The 19,743-nt window shown below is 38.3% G+C and overlaps 1 long non-coding RNA gene across 1 annotated transcript in view; it reads right to left on the bottom strand.

Annotated features, from left to right (window-relative positions):
* Positions 1-19,742, bottom strand: part of LOC104002686 (uncharacterized) — a 53,273-nt gene extending 33,531 nt beyond the window's left edge. Inside the window, exons 1-2 of the long non-coding RNA XR_675071.5 lie at positions 19,631-19,742; positions 7,427-7,571 (exon numbers count right to left, since the gene is read on the bottom strand). This is a non-coding gene — a long non-coding RNA (uncharacterized LOC104002686). The remainder of the gene's footprint in view (positions 1-7,426; positions 7,572-19,630) is intronic.
* Between the last annotated feature and the right edge of the window lies 1 nt (position 19,743).

Consider the following 19,743-nt stretch of genomic DNA (forward strand, 5'->3'; position numbering starts at 1 on the left):
CATTCTTTGGCCAAGAGACCATGATCGTCTTCCGGTGAGATAAGATTTCCTATGGGACTCCTGGTATTTCCCAATTCAAACTTGGTCAGAAATAGCAACCCAAACTCTCATGGGTTTGTTTTCCTTTTTTTTTTCTTCTTCTTCTTCTTCTTGATAATTCCCATTCGAGCAACATTAGGAATGTACATGTATTTGCTCTTAAAATAATATTCCAGTTATCTTTCCTACAGTTGGAGAAGTTTAGGATTTTTTAACAGCTTCAAATCTTGCTGAATATTTAGGGAAAAGATGTATAGATAAGGGACAAAAAATGTTGTAAGAGAGAAAATCCATACACCACCATCTTCATCCCACTAGGTATGGACATAGAAACTTAATATGAAAATGGAAACTCTTGAACTAAACACCTTCAGAAGGGTGGCACTTAGACATTCTAGAAGGGAACATGGCAATACCAGTTTTAATACAAGAAAACATTCTTCCACAGGTGGTTCCTCTGAAACACAAGCAAGCTGCTTGCTTCTTGATGGTGGTGTATTTTTCCTATTCACAGAAGCCTATAATAGCATGATGAAGTAGAACTTGCTGGCAACTGGAGCATTTGTCTTACGATACTTTAAAAAACCACCAAAAACCAGCCAACTGGGTGCTCTGAGAATCAAATCAGGCACTGTATGTGAATTCAATTCACAAAGGGTTTTGGACACTGGTCACTCTCTCTTCTAGGCCCTTCGGCACTTAAGCAAATGCCTTGTGTAGAGAGTCCTTCACATGGTCTTTATCTGCAGTCACATCTTTTTCCCACTTTTTTACGGACTTCTTGAAGACAGAATGTGTGTCATCATCATCATATCTCCAGCAGTTACAAGAATGAGGCACCTTATGAGCATATCTTGAAAAAGTAGATGAATGAATGAATACATGAAGAATGAACTAGAGGAAGTCAGGATATTGCCATAATACTATGGGAACTCTTGTCAATCAATAAGGCTATCTCCCCACCATGACAAGTAGCTAGAAGGAGAGCCATTCATACCAAATGCTAAAACCACCAACAAAACCAGGAGAAAGGCAACCCTCCAGCACATCCCAATCAAAATAAAGTTCCCTATCTACAAAAGGATTGTGTTGTCAACTGTCCATACTAAGAATGGTCCCCCACATAGAGGGGAACAACACACACTGGGGCCTGTCAGAGGGTGGAGGTTGGGAAGAGGGAGAGAAGCAGGAAAAATAATTAATGGATATAAGGCTTATAACCAGGGTGATGAAATAATCTGTACAATCAACCCCCATGACACACATTTACCTACATAACAAAGCTGCACATCCTGCACATGTACCCGTGAGCCTAAAATAGAAGTTAAGAAAAAAAATGGCCCCCATATTTCCAGCAGTTGTTCTGAATTAAGAAGTCAGATGCCTGGTTTTCAAAATATTACATGCAACGATGCTTAATTGTGAGGATAGGTTAGATGCCAGCATCTCTGTCACCAGAAATGCAGGAACAAATGTGGAGAAAAAAATGCAAAGAACACAAAGCCATCCTCAGCTCCACAATAACCTTAGTCAATGAGTAATGCCCAGTGAGTATAAGGTGAGAGCTAATTTTTTCTACTTGTAATGTACATTTTATCCATTTAGTCGTTCAATACCTATATTAGCCTTTTGGGGTATTTAGTAGTGTATTAGTCTGCTAATGCTGCTATAGCAGAATACCACCGATTGGGTAGCTTAAATAACAGAAATTTATTTTCTCATAGTTCTGGAGGCTAGAAGTTCAACATCAAGGTGCTGGCAAGTTGGTTTCTGGTGAGGCCTCTCTTCTTAGCCTGTAGATGGACACCTACTCACTGCGTCCTCATATGGTGGAGGAATACAGATCTCTGGTATCTCTTCCCCTTTTTATAAGGACACCAGTCCTACTGGATTAAAGCCCCACCCATATGATCTCGTTTAACCTTTATTATTTCCTTAAAGGCCGTCTCTCCAAATCCAGTCACACTGGGGGTTTGAGCTTCAACATATGGGTTCAGGGGTGGGGAGATAAATTCAGTCCATAACAAGCAAACAAACTAAATTTAATGCGTATGTTTTTCATTCCTTCATCTGTGAATGTTTACCAAAGAACTATGGTATATCAGATGCTCACTAGGTGACAGAGACACAGCAGTGCCCAAGACAACTATAGTCCTTTTCCAGCCTCCTGGAGCTTTTCATCCACTACTAGAGAGAGGAATTAAGCATGAAATTATACAACTAATTTCAAAAGAGATCATGAGGAGGAAGAATTAATAGTATTAGACAAATGTAACAAGCATAACTCAGAGCCTATAACTTCATGTGGAAATCGGAATGCCTGGTAATGTGCAGGGCGCCACAACAAATACAAATTAATATTATGGGTGAAAAAAAAATGAAGAGAAAACCAGTACTCATGAAAGAGATACAATTGTGTCTGCCCTGTCCAATTCTAATAATTAGAATTCCATCCATTTCAGTGAGCACTGCTCAGCATTAGATGTATTTATTTCTTAATGGTCATTATGGGCCCAAAGATAATTACACAAGGATATTGCAGCATTGTTTGTAGAAGAAAGAGTAATAACCAAGTGTCCATCAAAGGGGAATTGGGTACATGCATAGAATACCTCTATACAGTATTCAAAAGAAGAGACTAGTGCTGTATATACTAATATGAAACTATATACTAAAAAAATTGTTGCGTTTAAAAAAATTAAGTGTAGCATGACATGCAGAGTGTGCTTCCGTGGGTGAAATTTCGGGAGAGTCGTATAGATTCAAGTAGACTTGCACATACACAAACTATCTCTGGAAGAATATATGAAACAGGATGACAGCCAGCGGTTGTTGCCTCAAGAAGGGTAAGGGGGTGTATTAAGGTCAGGAGTAGTAAAGAGACATACTTTTATTACAGTTGGAAATGTATCATATCTTATTAGAGAAAACATGATCTCAAACAGCATATATGAAGAAAAGTTGTATTAACCAATAATAGAAGCTCATTTTGTAATCGGCCTCCATCTCCAATGTGTTTGCTTAACAGGATCCTCTAAATGTTTAGACACAAGGTAAATGGAATTAGATGGGTAGAAGGCGAGATTTAAATACCACTGGGAGAAGTTGGAAGTTGGAGAGTTAAAAAGGTGAGGGGTGAGAGATTCCTATGACCAGCAAACAAAGACATATGTTTGGAGGATGAAGCTTTGATTAGAAAATGTAATTTTAGATGGCAAATAGACACATTGTTGGATAAAAAGTGATTCACATAATGAGACAATTATTCCCTTTTCAAGTCTTTTCTTTTATGGCTCAGTTATGATCAAAGAAGTCTCAGTGTGGTGAAAGTATGTCTTTAAGACCTCTGGACACTTTCCTGAAGTTAAAATTCAATAACACTGTTTTGATTTCATTGTTTCTTTTCACAAATACCCTTCTTAGGGCAAGTGACTCTAGCTTCCCACTTACGTATTTTTTCTAAAATAAATGTACTTAATTTTAATTTTTTAATGAGCCATTTTTAATAAAAATTTTAAGTAATATAAGAGGTGCAGGGAGATAGCAAAAATTATAAACATGAAACATGAATGACTAAAGTTTAGGAAGCAGTGGCTTGAGAAACAAATTCTTCTCAGCCTGGAGTGTAGGGAAGCTGCACAATTGTGTGGGTGTGATTGTTGTTGATCTTTAATTTCCATCGCACCAAAGAAGCAGTGAATAAAAATGAGGTAGTTTTTTTATTTTTAGAAAGCTGCAATTTCATTCTCATTGCCAGAGATATTTAACGAGAATATCATTACTTTCCTAGAGTTGATTCTTTGGGTGACTTAAGACTCCTTAGAACCAAGAATGCAGGCACAAACTCTGAAGGCCTAATTAAAAGTATGATTCGTGCCCCGGTGCGTAACACTAACTCTTTTGTTAGCATCCCATGAGAAGAAACACCTCAGCTCAAATCACATTTTCCTACCTTCTCCCTTGCCAGTTCTGCCACTTTTTCATTAGCTAATCCCAATTAAAACACTTTGTTACTAACACCATAAATCTCTGCCACTCTCAATAAGCATAAATTATATGGCAAATAACTATATTCTATGTCTATCCAGAAAAATAACACCTCCCACCTCCCTCCTGTCTTTTGCCATCTTGGGACTCAGAGCTTCTAAGTCAACACTCACGCTTTTTAATTTGGGTCCCCTGCCCCCTCTAATTACTTACCTATAAAGCTACACTTTTTTAAGGAAGAAAATTATCACCAATGCCCTTCTCTAAACTTAATCATTAACTGCGCTTTTTCTTCCTGTTTGTGAACAATTTGAGGTAGTAGGAAAGGCTTGGTCATTATATTTACAGCTAACTCTGCCATTTATCAATGGAATGACCTGGAACAGCCATCCTGGCTCACACCTGGGCCTGAATCATAAACGGAGGAGACCGACCTCACGGGATTTTGTTTCAAAATTAATTAAGGCACATGTAGACTGTGTTTAGCACAGTGCCTGGCACAAAATGTGGGCTCATGTTGTCTAAAGCGAAGTGGTGATTTTGTTTGCTTCTCCCATGGTCAGCAATTGCTTAACACAACATTTCATATATTAAACTAACAAAAAGAAACATACCTCATCCTGTGATTGATTTTCAAGCTCATTTATTCCTCATTTCTCTGTGGTTTAGTTTAATTAAATTGAGCAGCCCATCAAATATTGATTTTAATAAAATCTTGATTAAGATTTGAGCAATTATCAAACGCTCTTTTTCATACCATTCTTGCATTTCAATAGAACCAACCTCAAGAACCAATTTGCTTTTAAAATAAAGAAGTGATTTTATATATATTCTTCAGGCCATTTTCAGAAATAAAGAAAAAATGGCCTCCCGTTGTTGTTATTAGCCGAGATAAGCAGCAATGTCTGACCAGCGTTTTAAAAAACTTAATCCAGTAGTTATCTCATCCTCAATGAATAGTAGAAAGGGAAACTCAAAAAAGAATTAAGTCCTTTAATAAACATTAATTTGGCTCCTACTGTGTACGAAGTACTATTTTACCCAATGCAAGTAGAGGTAAGGAAAAGCTAATTATGTAGTTAGTTTTAATGTATGTGGTAAAATTCAGCCACACGTGAAAGTTTTTGACTTTATTAAATAATAACCAGAGACCTACATTTATTCCAACCCTTAAAATTACTCTGTTGTGCAATTTATGAATATAGGCTCATTATTAGGAGAATCTAATGTAAATGTGATGGTATAAATTATCAATAGTATTATATTAGCAATTAACCATAAGTGTAAGACATTTAATAAGTTAAATATTTGGTTTGATAGTTAAGCGCTAAAAAGAAACGGTAAAGCCAATAGCTGTCACAGCAGCACCACCTAGAGGCCTGTGAGGAGTAACACAGGTCATTTCCCCAAACTTGCCTTCTTACTTAGAGACAAAGAGCAGTAGCTACTCCATTTCAGCACCTTGTGTCACCGAAAGCATTTTAATTCTATTCAGCATATTCTTAAATCTTGAAATATTTACAAAATAGCTAAATGAAATTGAATAACCTCAAAATCACAATGTATTTTGGCAAAAGATGTCAATTTTCCCCCTGGCATAGGAGATGAAACTGGGCAACTACGGGAGCAGCCCAGGTCTTGGGACATTACAACGTGAGACACAGGCATCCTCTCTCTAACACACACCTCCTTTTTCTGTCTTGATCCCAAACACATGAGTGCCCAGGCCGACTGCACATTTGATAGCACTTCAGAGTTATGTTCCTGAGCTACTGCCCAAAGTGTAGTTAGAGATGTTGAGAAGAAATTAACTTTCCATTGTTAACATTGTTTATATCAGAAGATCCACTTACTAGTTCCCTTCCACTAGCCAAAGCTGAACTAATGTTCTGGAGATGGAATTGAAAGAGAAATGACAAAACATTTTTCTTTTTTATTATTTCCCATCCTTTCTTCTGTTATCTTTTATAATTTTTCTCAACCTCTCAACCTGAAAACTTCCTTGGATTAAAATTTAGATAATAAAACAAATCAGCTCTTCATAGAAATGAAAACACTCCTTATATTATTTGGTTTCAGAATTTCAGCAGACTTTGCTGACCATCAGCTGACTGCAGCTTCAAAGGGGAATGGCAAAAACAAAAACAAAAACAAAACATAACAAAACAAAACAGCACATTTACTGCATATACAAATTGGGGCTAATGAGGCACAAAAGTACCGCTCATCTTCATTTCCACTTGAGGGCACTGTCTGCCTCAGCGAGGCGGGGGTGCTGAGTCAGTATTTTGCCAGTCAGTGCAGCAAATGCAGAAGTCTGCCTTAACCTGTACTTTCTGGCCTCCATATATGAAGCTGGGGTTCCTACCTGAGCACACTAGTAAAGGAAAGGCGGCAGGTCCATTCATGCGCATGCTCCGAATTTCAGGTAAGGCACTTGAGCACAGTTTACCAAAATAATACTAGGTTTTGCCTAGAGAAGTTTTTTCCCCAATCTGTATGCTAAAGTCATAGCTGAAGTCACATCAAACTGCAGTAACTTTAGTTTTTTGAAACATCAAACTTTTCTTGCACCTGCTTTTCCCTCTGTTCCACCCCTACACCTACTCACCTAACTAGTGTCCGAACCTCCTTTGGATCTCAGCTTAGATAGCACCAGTCCAGGATTCCTTCTAGTATCACCTCATGCTGGGTTAGGATGACCTTCTATGTGCACCATTTGCAACCTAAACTTCTCCCATTGGGAAACTTTGTGTGCAGTTTTGCAACTGTTTGTTCATTAACCATATCCCCCACAAGACTGTAGGCACCGTGCAAGCAAGGGATATTTTTATCTTATTTATGGTTGTATTCCCTTCACCCCCACGATTCTGCCTCAAATATTCCATCAATATTGTTGAAGGAGGCCGGGCGCGGTGGCTCACACCTGTAATCCCAGCACTTTGGGAGGCCGAGACAGGGGGATCACGAGGTCAGGAGATCAAGACCATCCTGGCTAACACGGTGAAACCCCATCTCTACTAAAAATACAAAAAATTAGCCGGGCATGGTGGGGGGCGCCCGTAGTCCCAGCTACTCGGGAGGCTGAGGCAGGAGAATGGCATGAACCCGGGAGGCAGAGGTTGCAGTGAGCCGAGATCATGCCACTGCACTCCAGCCTGGGCAACAGAGCAAGACTCCATCTCAAAAAAAAATATATATATATATATATGTATATATATATATATACATATATATATACACACACACACACACACACATATATATATAGTAGAAGGAATGACTGTCCCATATAAGTCTGCTTTATCTTGGGAGGGACTCTAATGTTCTATTCATAGTCTCCATTTATTTGCCTTCCAAGCATGTGCCTCAGCATCCACCATTTTGCTTCCACTCTTACCTTGTTCTTTTAAGATCCAAAGCGGTCAGAAGAAGTGATCAAGATTCAACAAGCTAAGCCGTCTCCTGATGGTCAAGGCATTCTCTTCACCACGTCCAGGCTCCTTACAGGATCCACAGACAACTCATTCCAATTTCTGAGTCAGCTGCAAGAGAAGAAGTCAACCAAATAGATTTACAAAAGGGATCGGATCATGCTGGAATGTCTGGTGTGACATTACAAGGCAGCATCCTCCCTGGGAAGGAGATGTAACTCCTTCCTTTTGCCAGTCAGGTAACAACGTCCTCTTCCCTCTTGTATGCAGTTGGCAGAACAACACAGAAGGAGGACAAGGGAGCTCAGCCTTGTTTCTTGCTCGGCCACTTGTCGTGTCCATGACAGGCTATATTTTGGAATGAGAATAGCATAGAGCCATCTAGATAACTTGGAGGATATACAACAGGCACTCCAAGACAGAAGCAGAACTATCATGGAGAAAGTTCCAGAATGGGGTGAAATGAGATTTACCACTCTGGATCCTTATTCCATCATTTGGTTTCTTTGCCTCAGACACAACATGTGCAAAACGGAGCCAAGCTTGACAAATTCAAAGGGACATTATAAGGCAAGTGAGACAGAACACATGGAAGTGCTTGGAAAACTAGGCCCAGGAAACAAAAAATAAGAGATTAGTGTTTATAGAAGAGCAGCAGACTGCCATACTATCCACTATCCAATACCTTTAGGTTTTAAAGATTGGAGGACATTGTTTCACTGTCTTCACCCTGACAAATGTTTACTTCAATTAGGAAATAAAATTTAGAGAAAAATTGGCCCAGCATATGTTAAATGATAATCAGTGGATCCTGAGCATGAGAACCAGTTAGTGATCATTTAGAGTGAAATACAAGGAAAATGGCACATACAGTTGCTCTGTTTTTTTTTTCATACTTACAATTGTATAGATGAAAATATACATGCAGAACATGGTAAGTAAACATGTCTCAGTCGACTCTCTTAGAAAAGACTCGTAGCCTTTATTCATTCATAAAAGCACATTTTTAATTACTGGAAACTGGCAACACACAGCACGAGAATTTTCCCATACAAAAGACATCAAGTCACATTTTTCAAGAAACACAACAAACCCCAAGCAGGATAAATACAAAGAAAACCACGCATAGTACAACTGCAATGTATGCACGAAAAGATAGAGCTGCAAAATATTTAAAGCAAAAAGTGATAGAACTGAAAGAACAGACACATCCTTGATGATAGGTGAAGAATTCAACATCCCTTTCTCAACAATTGATAGAAAAACCAGACAGAAAAATCACCAACGATAGAGAACTTAACAATATCATCATGCAACAGAATTTAATTGACATTTATAGAACACTCCCACCATTTTAATTGGCATTACCCCAATGGCTAACGATGTTGAGTATCTTTTGGGGTGCTTATTTACCATCTGTATATCTTCTTCAGTGGAAAGTTTCTACCTGTCTTTTGCCCATTTTCGAACTGGATCGTGTTGTTGTTGTTGCTGCTGTTTTTGTTGTTTTTACTGTTAAGTTTTGAGAGTTCCTTAATTATCCCAGATAGTAGTCCTTAGTCAGACACATGATGTGCAAATATTTGCTCCCAGTCTGCAGCTTGTCTATTATTCCCTTAAGATGGTCTCTTGAAGAGCAAAAGTTTTAACTTTGATAAAGTCTAATTTATAAATTTTTCCTTTTATGAATTGTATTTTTGGTGCCAAGTCTAAGAACTCTCAAACTCTCACCACCACACTTTTCTTTTCTTTTTCTTTCCTTTTCAGTGTGTGTACTGTCTTTATCTGATTTGAAGACCAGGGTAATGCTAACTTTATAAAATCATGAAATGAATTGGGAAGTTATCCCCCTTCTTCTATTTTCTGAAAGAGATTGTATAGAAACGATGTTAATTCTTGTTCATATATTTGGTGGAATTATTTAGTGAGTCCCCAGTGGAGATTTCTTTTGGGGAATGTTTTAGTCCGTTAGTCACCAATACCAGCTATGACCATGTGACCAGTTGCTAAAAACGAGGACTGTAATTGTCATGAGTATTTCCTTCTTATTTTGTTAAGAACATGTTTGTGCATATGTATACTTATACTAAGAAAATACCTTTCTTCATACTCATTTTATTTCCTTTCTTTTTCCTTTATCATGTGATGTAAGATTTATTGACTTCATATCAGCATTTAAGTATTGTTAACTTTATGTAATAGCATTTGAGTTGGGGATTGATGCATTTCCAGTTGTACAAAGGATAGCTGTTAGGCACATTTATGATTATGTTAGGCATAATTATGACCTTATTTCTGTCTTTATTTGAAGATTATGTATGATTTTAGGAGATGTATATGGGTTCAAGTTGACAATGGGTGGACTTGTAATGGTTAATATTGAGTGTCAACTTGATTGGATTGAAGGATGCAAAGTATTGTTCCTGGGTGTGTCTGTGAGGATGTTGCCAAAGGAGATTAACATTTGAGTCGGTGGACTGGCAAAAGCAGACCCACCCTCAATCTGGGTGGGCACAATCTAATCAGCTGCCAATGTCACCAGAATAAAAGCAAGCAGAAGAACGTCGAAAGACAAGACTGGTTTAGTCTTCTGGCCTACATCTTCCTCCCATGCTGGATGCTTCCTGCCCTCGAACTTCAGACTCTAGTTCTTCAGCTTTGGGACTCCAACTGGCTGCCTTACTCCTCAGATTGCATACGGCCTATTGTGGGACCTCAACTTGGGATGATGTGACTCAATACTCCTTAATTAACTCCCCTTTATATATACATCTAACCTATTAGTTCTGTCCCTCTAGAGAACCCTGACTAATACAGGGAACTTTTAAATATGAACTCAATTTATTTTGCTTTTCTTTTCCAAGTTTCTTGAAGTGAGAGTTCAGATTAAGACTTTTCATATTTTCTAATGAGAGCATGTATAATTTTTCCCTCTAACTGCTTTAGTTGGGTTCCACAAATTTGATACATCTTATTTCATTGTCTTTCAGTTCACTGTATTTAAAAAATTTCTCTTGAGACTGCCTCTTTCAACTAGAATTATTTAGAAATGTGTTGGTTAGTTTTCAGGTCTTTGCAGATATTCCTATTATCTTTCTGTTATTGATCTCTATCTTGAATCCACTGTAGTCTGAGAACACACTCTGTATAATTTCCATTCTTTTAAATTTGTTAAGGTTTGTCTTACAGTCCAGGATGTGGCCTATCTTGTTGTATATGTTCTTTGGGCACTTGAAAAGGATACGTCTTCTACTGACGTTGGTGGGAGTGTTCTATAAATGTCAATTAAATTCTGTTGGTTGATGATATTAAGTTCTCTATCCTTGGTGATTTTTCTGTCTGGTTTTTCTATCAATTGTTGACAGAGGGATGTTGAATTCTTCAACTATCATTGAGGAAGTGTCTGTTTCTTCTTTCAACTCTATCACCTTTTGCTTTAAATATTTTGCAGCTCTATCGTTTTGTGCATACATTTTAATTTTTAGGTTTGCTATGTCTTCTTGGTGGACTGATCATCTTATCAATCTATAATGGTTCTCTCTGTCTCTGGTAATTTTCTTTCCTCTGAAGTCTATTTATCTGGTATTTATGTAGTCACTCACTTTCTTTGGATTAATGTTTACACAACATTTTTTTCATCTTGTTATTTTCTGCCTGCCAATATTATTATATTTTTAAATGAGTTTCATGTAGATGATATATAGTTCAGTCCTGTTTGTTCTAATGCTCTCTGATGACCTCTGTCTTTGTATTGGTGTATTTAGACTATTTATACTTAATGTTATTGTTAACAGGCTAGGGCGTGGTGGAAGTGGCAGATTGGGTTCCCACATTATCTTTACTGAAGCTGCTGGGGGAGAGGGCAACTAGTTAACACCCAACAGGGACGAAAGTCCCAACTCCCTACTCATTCTTCTCTGGCAATACTATGACAGAGGATGGAGGGAATGATGGCAATATGAGAGTGGAAATCTATATTCTCCTCTTGGGCTTTGATGGTTTTTTTCTGTGGTGTTTGGCTGGAGTCGAGTGGTTGTTTTCTGAGAGTTTCCATCTTTTTAGGCTGGATGTTTGTTGATCCTTTGGGTAGAAAAGGTACGCTTTCATTGGGACTTTTAAAATCTTTCTGTGCCTGTTGACATTTCTGGGCTGCCAGCTCCTTGTGCAAGATATCCTAGTCTAGGATATATGTGACAAAAAGAAATCTCAAGTAACTTATGAGCGTGTCATTCCTTGGATCCCAAGGTCCCTAGCCAATCTGTCTGGTTATCTCAATCTCTTCTGTTTGTATATAATCTTCAGAGTTATTAGGTATAATTAGGGGAAACAATAGGCAGAAGCATGTCTACTTCATCTTTACAGAAACAGAAATCACTGATCATTTTTGGTTTCTTAATTCATGCTGACAATCTCTATCTTTTAATGAGTCTGCTTATGTGATATATATATAATTATTGATGTATCAGGATTTGATTGTTCCATCTATTTACCATTCTACTGTTTGCCCTTTTCCCTTTTGGGTTGCCCAAACAATTTTTCATATGATAATTTATCTACTTCACCTTTTTACTATATCAGTTTGTAATTTTTCTTATTGATTGCCCAAGAGATTATATAGCTCATTTGTCACAATCTACTTAAAACCAATACCTGACCACTTCAATTGAAATGTAGGAAACTTACCCTTAGATTAGTCTCTTCACCCTCCCTTTACTTGTAGTTACCTTACACATTACATTTACATTCTTTCAAAACCCCCAAAAATGCTATAACCTTTTTCAACCATCAAACACATTTTAGAGAATTCAAGCGAGTAACAGTCTATTACAGGATTCAGCAAACTTTTTCTGCTAAGGGCCAGATAATAAATATTTTAGGCTTTGCAGACCATACAGTGTCTGTCACAACTATTCAACTCTGTGCTTATAGAACGAAAACGGCCAAAAACAACACATAGCCAAATAAGCATAACTGTGTTCCAATTAAATTATATTAATCAAAATGGATGGTGAGCTGAATTTGGTACATGGGCTATAGTTTGCTGACCCCTAGTGTATTATACTTACATTTTTAGTTTCTTCTTCCTTCATTTCTAGTGTTGTATGTTTCCCTCTCATATCATTTCACTTCTGTCTTAAGAAATCATTTAATGTTTTTTTAAGTGCATGTTTGCTGGTACTAAATTTTCCTTCATCTAAGAATGTCTTGGTCGAGCACGGTGGCTCATGCCTTTAATCCCAGCACTTTGGGAGGCCAAGGCAGGCAGATCACGAGCTCAGGAGATTGAGACCATCCTGGCTAACACGGTGAAACCCCATCTCTACTAAAAATACAAAAAATGAGCCGGGCGTGGTGGCGGGCACGGGTAGTCCCAGCTACTCGGGAGGCTGAGGCAGGAGAATGGCGTGAACCCAGGAGGCGGAGTTTGCAGTGAGCCGAGATCACGCCACTGCACTCCAGTCTGGGCGACAGAGCAAGACTGTGACTCAAAAACAAAACAAAACAAAAAAAAGTCTTTATTTCTCCCTTTATTACTGAAGGGTATTTTTGCTGTATATAGAAAATTGGGTCGACAATATTTTCTCTCAGCTCTTTAAACAGATAGTTCCCCTCCAAGGTTTATGACCAGGAATCATGCTTGTATAAATCAAAATCATTTCTCTATAAATAATACTTCATTTTTCTGTGACTGCTTTCAAACTTTTTCTTTATCTTCAGATTTTAGCATTTTGATTATGATGTATTTGGATATAAATTCATTTTTGTTTATCCTCTTTGGGATTCACTGAGCTCCTTGAACCTATAGATTTGTATCTTTTAAGATACATTTTTAAAATTTAACTATTACCTATTCAAATTTTTTTCTGCACTACCCTATTTCTCTTCTCCCTCTGAGACACTGATGACAAATCTTAGATTTTGGAGATTTTTCACAGTTCCTTGAGGGTTTGCTTTTCCTCTCTTTTGCTCATATTGGATAGTTTCTTTTGATCTGTTTTCAAGCTCATTGACTCCTTCCTCTAACATCTCCAGTCTGCTGTTTAGCTCACCCAGTGAGGTTTTCGTTTGTTATTTTGTCAGTTCTAAAACCTCCATTTGCTCCTTCTTTACAAAATATATTTACATCATCTATTTCCTACCTGAGATTTTCTATCTTTCCATTTGTTTCAAGAACGTTTGTCCTTACTTCCTGGACTACTTTGATTATAGTTATTTTAAAGTCTTTGCCAGATAATTCTAAAATCTGTGTCATCTCACATCACAAGAGAGTCTATTGATTCCCTTCTCTTAAAAAAGTTTTTTTCTGGACTTTTGTATATCAAGTGATTTGGGGTTGTATACTGAACACTTTGAATATTAGGTAATGAAATGCTGAGTTTTATTTAAATCCCATAAAGAATGTTGGTATTTCTGTTTTTGCCAGAAATCAATCCAATTTGGTTCTGGCTCCAAGCTCTGACCAGCCTTCTGTGACTTATGGTTTCAGTGTAGGTTCCACTTTCCAAGAATTTGAAGAAATATTGGATCTGATCCATGTTTATTCTACCCAGTCAGCAGTCTCGGACTTGTGCAGTGGTCTATACCACAGTTCTATTCTCAAAGTCTTTGATATATTGTCTGGGATCAGAAACACATATGCTCAGTCAGGGGTAAGTCTGGGAGTCCAAAAACAACTTCATGGGGTTGCCTTCCTGAGCAATTCCCTCACTGTGAATCCCCTGATAGTTTCAAATTCTCTGGGGCTTTTCTTGTTAATCCTCAGGCCAGAATGCTGAGACTTTACCCAACTCTGCCACATTCTGTAATTGTATCTGTGTCGAGGTCCAGTGGTAAGAGAACACAGAAAAAAACAGTGAAGTTTGCCACACACTCTTGAAACCAATGCCCCTCTGCTCAGAGAATAAGGTCCCTGTATTAGTCTGGTTTGTGTTGCTATAAGGGAATACCTAAGATTGGGTAATTTTTAGGGCATAATTAGAGGGTGCCAGTGATATCAATAAGTATTTCCCATAACTGACCCAAAGTCATAGAATTGCAGTATTATAAAGTTTCAGAAAATCAATCATTTTATTCTTATTAGGACAAAGACACCTCTAATTTCTTAATTATTATATATTCCAGTAATTAATTCTTTTATGGGATTAGTACTTTGGTATCTTGTTTAAGAAAGCTTTCCATAGCCCAAGGTAATGAAGATGTTTCATTTATTTTCTCATGGATATCATACTGACACAGTGTCATATATTGAAAAAAACACGTTTCCCCCACTGGACTGCAGCGCCACTTTTGCTACACACCAAGCATCCATATAGGTATGCACAATTGAGAGACACAATTAAGAGAATAAAATGTAAACCACAGAGTAGAACAGATTTGTAATAGATAGATGTAAGTGTAGCTGTAGGTATTTATGTAAACGTAGACATATACATATAATCATCAAAAATCTGGTACCACAGGGCACACACACATGCACGCGCACACACATACACACAAAATCCAAAAAATATAAGTTAATAATTATGTGGGGGAAAAAGTGATCAGTCTTATCAGTAATCAAGGAGATGCAAATTAAAGCCACATAAGACACTACTTTACATGTACCAAAATGGCTAAAATCTAAAAGCATGACAATATTAATTATTGGCAAGGCTGTAGACCAAAAGAAATTATCTTGCACTACAGTGTGAGGTACACTGGCATACTGGCACAACCACAGTGGAAAACAGTTTGACAGCGTGTGATAATGGATCATACTCTATGACTCAGCAATTCCACTCCTGCATATATATATACATATATATATACCTGAAACAAACGCATGCCTATGTGCACCAAATGACATGTTAAAGAATGCTTTGGCAGCATTATTCATAATAGCCAAAACCTAGAAACAACGAAAATATCTCTCAGCAGTAAAAGTATAAATAAATGTAGTGTTTTCTAAAAGTGAGCACTACACAGCAATAAAAATGAAGAAACCACAACTGCACACAACATAGATGACTATCATACACACAATGCTGAGTAAAATTGTGCCCAAAACAAAAGATTACATACCAGGTAATTCCATTTATGTAATTTTAAATGAGGCAAACTAAATTATACTGTTAGAAGTCAGACAACTAAATTTGCAGGCAGAGTGGGAATAATGATTGGGACTGGCCAAGTAGAAGTTTCTTGGGTGTGAACAGTGTTCTATTTATTTTAACCTGGTTTAGGGGCTTAGGTGTTCACTTCATGGTAACTCACCCCCTGTACATTTGTTTTGTGCACCTTACTTTTTTATGTGTTACACTTCCCAATCAAAGTAATTTTGAAACTAAATAGATCAGAGACCTCAAGACTGGATTATCTGAGAAAAGGAGAGGTACATAAAGAGCATGACATTTTATTGCTCCCCTCAGGCCTTCCTTTCTTCATCTTTGAACAAAGTTAATCGACCAGGAAATATTTACGGTTTACCCTCAACCATAAGATACTGAGAATACCTATGATGTGCAGTACACCAAGATGGGAACTGCTTGCTGGAGCTAGAAGTATAAAAATGGGAATTATGTTAAAATGGGATTAGAGGTAGATGAAACAGATGAAAGTTCTAAATTAATAACAGGTTGTCTACAAAGAGAAAGGGAAAGATGTTCTTTAGTGACAACGTCAACAATATGAATTACAGAAATTTTTCCTAGGGAGGGTAAGAAGGAAGAGAGGTTGAGGAGAGGATAGTGAAGAAGGGAGACAAGAAGGAAATGGGGGAAGGAAATGGGGAGGAAAGGTTAGAGAAAAGATGAGAAGGAGGGAGAGAGGAGGGAAGGAATGCAGGGAAGGAGGAAAGATGGACCAAAGAAAAGACAGAAGAAAGAAACATGGTTAAATGATCCACACTGGTCACCTGGTATGAGCCAGACATTTCACCCACATAATATTTAAACCTTGCATCTCAACCTTCTAAGGTAGATACTATCTTTCTTACTTTATAAATGAAGAAGCTGATGCTGTTTTTTTTATTGAAGGAAATATGCCTAGAAATGTCAACCCCACATGCACACAACTCCAAATCCTGTGCTCTAGGAAAACACTTAATTTCAACAGGAAGGATTCCCTTATGGAAAGCAAATACTTCTATTACACTTAGGTCTTGAAAGGAGTCACCCCAGAGGGTGCCTTTGTCCTAAGAAGAAGAAAATGACTGATTTTCTGAAACTTAAAATCTATAATACTGCAATTCTATGACATTGGGTCAGTTTTAGGAAATACTTATTGATATTACTGGTATCTTCTAATTATGCCCTAGTATTAAGGAGTATTTTATTTTATTATTTTATTGTACTTTTTTTATTTGAGACAAGTCTCACTCTGTCACCCAGGCTGGTGAGAGTGGTGTGATTGTGGCTCACTGCAACCTCAAACTCCCAGCCTCAAGTGATCCTCTTGCCTCAGCCTCCCAAGTAGCTGGGACTACAGGCATGTACCACCACGCCCAGCCTTTTTTTTTTTTTTTTTTTTGATTTTTAGTAGAAATTATGTCTTGCTTTGTTGCCCAGGCTGTTCTCAAACTACCGGCCTTAAGCAATCCTCCTGCCTCAGCTCCCAAAACACTGGGGTTACAGATGTAAGCCACCACGCCTGGCCTGTGAACATGTTAGAAGAATGTAGTGTCTATTTTCTGGAGGGAAAACAGTAGAATACCAGGAGAAGTTCTGGTAAGTGACAAACAATGCCTTACCTTATGAGAAAATGCGCACAAAATTTATTCTACAGCCCAGTTCATAAATATTTGCCAACTGCCAAGAATGCCAAAGATAGCTATATGGGTTGGTATAGAAAATACCAAAAAAAAAAACTCAAGATCATTAAGTTATCTGGATTTCTTCAAGCTAACCAGAGAGCAGTAGCAAAGTATCAAACAGTAAGAGAGACTCCCAGAAGAAAATCATCTCCTTCTAACAAAATTATATGTGAAAAATAGTGGACTTGGTCTCTGCATGCATCACTTTTGGGGTTAAGTCAGAGTACTTGCAAAAAGTATTATTCACTAATATTTTCACTTACGTTCAAAGTTATTTAGCACTTATTGTGAGTCAAAAAGAAAGGCCGAGTGGATGGGAGAAAGAGGAGAGGGTAAAAGGGGAATTCACATATATTGGGGATGGGGTAGGAAACATGTAAGACATTGCAAAGACACTTTATATAGCACAGCTCTGGATATTCATTACAGGTCCAAAAAAGGCATGAAAATTAAACCGAGCTACCTCCAAGGAATAATTAGAAGTGAAAAATTGATAAGGGGGAAATGGCTCAAGTTCTCCTCATTGATTTTCTGTGCACAGAGTCAAACTTGACTGTTGGTTGGAAGTCAGTTTGGCTACTTCTTATTTCTTTTTCAGCAGTTGGGTTCTCCCGTCAGTGCGTTTTATGCTAGAATCGTTCTTTGCTCTAATTACAGCTGTCAGCTATTGAATGAGCTTGACATCCTGACTCCAGAAACAAGGAAATTCACACTCCATGCATATGCAGTTGGTTCCTTCATTAAAGCTGATTGACATATCACACATGGTGCACTGTCACTGATTTTTGTAAGAAAAACAAACGGCTACACAATCAAGTGGAATCTCCTTGATCAGAAACACCCAGAGAACCCAAGAATCAGTCTTCATTCAACTCAGCCAGTATTTCTGTAAAGACCTATTATTTGTATTACTGCAAAATGGTAGCTATAGTCAATCAGGTAAGAGCCAGATCTGTACACACATGCATGCATACACACACAAGCACACAAATGCACACGCACACGCACGCACCAGACTCAGACTCCTTCCCCACAGCTATAGCAGTCCTTTCCAAAGCAACTTTGTTGGAGTACCGGGTGTTGAGAGTCAAGCGGGATTCTTTGGCTATTAATAGTGAACTGGCTTTCTGAGATATACAGATTTCTTGGAGGGAAAAAAAGGAGAGAACTACAGTGATCAGAATCACCCACACCTCAACAAAAATTAGAGCAGAACTACAGTTTCTCAGAGTATTTCTGTAGTTAATATAATAAAATGACAGATGTGGAGTTGAAATGGATCATCGAGTCCAAGCCTGCCAATGAGTTCAAAACTGTCCCAGAGCACCCCTAACATGGACCATTCAGAATCCAGTTGACATTCCTAGCACGATGCATGCCTTGTTTAGTGTGAGACTACTTTCTGGAAATGGATGCACAAACAGAATCAGTATTACAGGAAGTTGTTATGGCATGGTCCCTATGAAGATGCATTCCCAACTTACAGCTTGTATTTTGTAATCAATATTTGTCCTCCTCTAACCTCAGGAAGTCATAACATGACTCCAGCCATAAAATTTTCCTGCTGTGCTTCTTCGTACAATAGTGGCTCTTTTCCTCCTAGGCTATAAGGATATTATCAATGTCCCTCAAAAGGTCAAGTGACTTCTCACCATTCCTAACTGATCTTTAACGTGTTTCCTCCAACAGTTCCTTAAACACCCAATGAGATGCTCTTCTATGGCAACGTATAGAACCTCCAGAACTACCACTTGCAATTTTTTAGTAACTCAGAACTGTTGATTTTTAAAATGGCAAAAATACAGATCCTAATGGATACTGACAACTAACAGAAATACTGACAAGTAGCAACTCTTCAACGGAGTTGAGAACAGGAAGAGGGTGCTATAACTAGGTGAGAACATAAAATGTGCAACTGTGCTTACTCTACTGATCTCAGAGTAGACAGATAGAAAGTAATTTTTTTAAGTACATAAGGTTGTACTATTTGATGCTCTGATATATTTTTCTTCAATATAAAAACTACTGGGAGGCGAGCGAACAGTATCTGCCCTGAACAGGGCAGTACTAATGGACGGTCACAGGCAGCTAAGACTATCACCAAACCCCTAGAGCAGCCCAACCCCGAAGTCAGATGGTCCTGTCCCCTCCTTACTTGCTCCAGGGCAAGTATCACACGTGGACATTACTGCTTCCAGTACTGTTTCATGCATTTTGTTTGGTGCATTTTGTCCGTCTCCCTGGCACCTGGTGGGTGGTGAATCAGCAGTTTTTGAACGAATAAGTGGTTATTACATTAATTCGTGCCTCAATGAATGAATGAATGGACAAACACAGGCCGGGAGCCTGACCCACTTCCCTCTTCCCTCCCGGGACCCACCGCTCCAGGACTGGGCGAACCTCAGGCGAGCGTCTGCTCCCCTCTTCCGCGAACCTTCGCCTACGGCGGCCGGGAGGCATCAGGAGCGCGGTCAGGGCGAAAAAGCCGACTCG

The sequence above is a fragment of the Pan troglodytes genome, chromosome 18 (assembly GCF_028858775.2).
Source record: "Pan troglodytes isolate AG18354 chromosome 18, NHGRI_mPanTro3-v2.0_pri, whole genome shotgun sequence".
Lineage (NCBI taxonomy): Eukaryota > Metazoa > Chordata > Mammalia > Primates > Hominidae > Pan > Pan troglodytes.